Source organism: Trichechus manatus, unplaced genomic scaffold, assembly GCF_000243295.1.
Source record: "Trichechus manatus latirostris isolate Lorelei unplaced genomic scaffold, TriManLat1.0 scaffold00180, whole genome shotgun sequence".
Taxonomy (NCBI): Eukaryota; Metazoa; Chordata; class Mammalia; order Sirenia; family Trichechidae; genus Trichechus; species Trichechus manatus.
The window spans coordinates 2,458,588-2,462,726 of NW_004444116.1; positions in this window are offsets into that span (position 1 = coordinate 2,458,588).

Sequence of the window (4,139 nt, forward strand, 5' to 3'; positions counted from 1 at the left end):
AGAGTGATAGAGCAGGGATTAATTTGGCTCCAGGTTTGGAGAAGCACAATTAGGATAGATTTGGGGGTAACTGTGAAGTGTTTGGTTTATATTGTGGCTAGAGCAATCTGGATTCCAAATGTACCCTTGTAATTTCCCGATATGGAGGATTGCAGGGATGTGTTCTTGTTAAATCAAGTTGTACTTGAAAGTCTCAAAAGTGTATTTTAAGTATTATTTGTGAGAAGGTCCAATCTGCTGTGCGAAGCACTGTTTGAACATGTCCTCAAAGGAGGGAGTGTGGTAAGTGTTCTTAAAGTATAGGATTTTATGAGGTATTAAAGGTTGAACTTAGAAGGAAAAAAATATATATGGTCTCTGTGTTCTATTCACGAAATCCAAAACATTTAAATTGTATGTATAATCCACGTAGTTCCTGGGAGGAATATAAGTCAGTCTGTTTTGGAAGGATTCTCCGAAGTGTGGGTATGGAGAACTGTTTTGAAGGTAAAGAGTTATATATCATACTCTGCGTTTTAGAGACTTCATTTGCATACATGATCTCCTTTGACTTTTATGAAAGCTTTTTTAATATAATCATTATTGGTCTTGCTTTACAGGTATGGAGAGGATATACAATTTACCCTATCTTACTGATTTATTAATGGATGAGGGTTAAGGCACAAACCAAGATGGTATGTTTGCAAACCTTGAGTTCTTTTCTTATAATTCCTTACTACATTTGTCTCTATCTCTCTTTCACACACACACTCATGCACACACACACACACACACACACACACACACACACACACACATATTTAGTATTTCCCTCTTGTGTCAGGCCCTATATCTAGCGTATGACAAAATCATAAATGTAATTAGACACTAGCTAAATCAATAAGATTATTATCAGTTATCTAGTTCTGCTCACAATCCTTCTTAGTCTGAGACTCATTTTAGGAATTCAGTTGTTACTGGCTTAATGAAGTTCTACCATCCATGTAGGATCTCTGGCACAGGAACCATAACCATCACATCATGGGTCAGCTTCCAGAAGTTATATCAGGTGGCTCTTATCATTCCTGTAATTTGGAATAAGAAGAGACCGGAGGAGGGGGAGGAAAGGAGCAACCATGAAGGGCCTGGAATTGATGGATAAGATAAGGCATCTATACAAAGTAAAGACAAAAGAACATAGTGAAAACTTGTGATTCAAAATCGTTTGAAATTAGAGTAAGATTCACTAATATCTTGAAGAAAAGAAATAAACACCCACTGAAACCTTGAAAACTCATTACAAAGAAGTAATAAACTAAGAGGACAGGATGATAATCATTAGTGGGTATCTGGTTTTCTCTCGTGTCTTTTTGTTCCTTGGCTCATTTTAGGTTTCCAAAATCTCTTTAATGCTAATTACTGATTTGTGAAAGAAGAAATGTAGCTTACATCACACTTCTCTCCTTCAGCAACACCTCAGGAACCAGCCCCTGGAAGTCAACAAGAAGTAAACGACCACGAAGGGACTCAAAACCTCAATCTTCTGATCCGGAATCAGACGCCTTATCCATTAGGCCAAGCGGCCACTCCACTTCTTTTGCCATAAAAATATATAAGTGAAAGTACTGATAAGGGAGCATTCGATTTCTGTTTTCACAGTTTTAACTGAGTACTTGGAGGAAATTTTAACAACATTCAAAAAAAGAGTCAAATATCACCTGAAACCTCTGAAACAATTACTTAGAGTTCATAAACTGTGAGATTGTGACAACTGTGACCTATTCGAGGGCGCTTTCGACTAAGTCGCTGATAGTGATGACTCTTATGGGTGGAGAAATATGAGCCAAGAACTAAACGCTGCAATGAAGGGGCGCAGATGACAGCATGAAGAGAAGGAGCGCCAGAAGTTGGTATGTTCAGACTTTTTCCGCCTCAAAGATAAGATAGCTCTTGCCCTGGAGAGAAAGATCTGCAAGCTCAAGCAAGGGCTCCTCTTGTCAGAAATGCCTACTTTTAAAACCTGGAAAATATTTTATTATAATCCGTTCATAATATAGGTTTTAACAACTTGATCTTCTACCAAGAAGAAGTAGAAGAACCACCTGATACACGGAGGTGGAACGAGGTAGTGGGTCCCAAACCTCCCTGGGAGAGTGGTCCCGATATCTGAGATGCAGTTTGATGACTTCCAGGCTACCTCAAAAGGGAAAGAACCTTGGTGGTATACTGGTTAATAGCTACAGCTGCGAACCATTAGGTCAGCAGTTTGAATCCACCAGGCGCTCCTCGGAAACTCTATGGGTAGTTCTACTCTGTCCTCTAGGGTCGCTCGATGGCAACGGGTTTGGTTTTGATTTTCGAACGGAGAGAAGAGGGCCAGAAAAAGCTTGGAGGAACGCTTGTCTCATTGAAATGCCAACTAACCCCCAGGTATTTTGCCTAAAAGTCATTCCCTAGTTTCCCTGAGGATTGATCACAAAACAACCCAAGGCAATTTTGTGTGATCCACCCTCAGCTGTGTCTCGTACAGTGGTAGGGTAGGAGAGGTAAGAAATCCACACATTCCTGAAGTAAAGCAATTACAAATTCTCTCAGTTTTCACATAGCCTTGGTTTCTTGGAGGTGCCGAGTTATTTGGAAGAAGTAAACAGTAGTTTTTACCCTTGTCCCGCGATGTCTTTGCTCCCCAGAGAAGTTACTCTTTCACCCCCGAACTTCCCCGTTTGTTCCCGGATCCCCTGTACGGTATTTTATTCAGGCTTAGGTCAAAACTCACAAACTATCTTCGATCATACTCTGGATGGAATGTCCTAATGTACACTAATTCATCAAGATAATTATCCTTTTCCTTTGAAGGTGAGCAGCAAACAGTCAATAAAGACATGAAGGAGGAAGAGAAAAGGGAAAAGGAAGAGAAGGAGGAAGAAGAGCGGGAAGAGGAGAAAGCAAATGAAAAGAAGGAGCGGCTCACAGACGGTACAGAAGTTGCATCATGAACTTAAGCAAGCATAGAGATGCAGAAGATTAAACCCCGGCACCTTTGCTTCTCCACCATTATGGAACGTTCTCGTCGGTCTTCAAATTTTCCCTCTTCTTTTCTCCTCTGACTTCCAAAGCTGCAGAAAGAGATACAAGACAATTCAGAGGGATAAGAAGAAGAGTAACATGAGTGTGGCTTTGAGAAAAATAGATATATGTGGGGAAATAAGAAACAAAGGGAGAAAATCACAACCATTGGCAACAGTGAAGCTTTCTGGGTCTAGCAATGTGGTCGGAAACCCGGCAGCGCTTTGTCTAGGAGCCTCAACCATGTTTCTGAAACTCTAAAGAGACAGAACACGAGACAGAAGGAAGTGAAATTCTTCTAGCGATTATAGTATAGCTTTGAAACAGGCTCTGCAAGGAGAAGAATTAAAAGGAAGCTGCCTGGAACATGGAGAGCTGTTGGGCCGATGGTTAAGAATTTGCCTGGTAAACAAAACGACAGCTGTTCGAACCCATAGCTGCTCTCTGGAAACTCTACAGGTTATTTCTACTCTGTGCTATAAACTCGTAATGTGTGTCATCGACCAAGTAGCAAAGGTTTACTGTTTTTTGGTTATTTGGGAAACACAATAGGAAAGGTAAATCCAATTGGCCTATATAAAATCTACCTTAGGCACTAGTAGCATTAGCACGAGGGAGTCTGGGTAGCTCTGTCGGTAGCACATTTAACCTTAAGGTCAAGGGTTCCGGTCCCCCTCCCAGCGTGATCCTCGTTTTACCCATATTATTTCTCTCAGATGTCTATTGAGATTCGGCTTCCGCTTAGAGAAATTCATCCCGACATTTACTACAGGCTGCTGCTTCTTTTTATTTTTTAAAAATTTTATTGTACTTTAGGTGAGAGTTTATAGCTCAAGTTAGTTTCTCATTCAAAAATTTATGCACATTGTTTTGTGACATTGATGGCAATCCCCACAATGTGTCAGCATTCTTCCCCTTTGCATTCCGTGTTCCCTCTGTCCATTCCTCCAGTTCCCTGTCCCTTCCTGCCTTCTGAACTTGCTCTTGGGCAGGAGTTGCCCATTTGGTCTGTATATTTGATTGAACTAAGAAGCACGATCTTCACGTGTGCTATTGTTTGTTTTATAGGCCCGCCTAATCTTTGAAATGTGGGC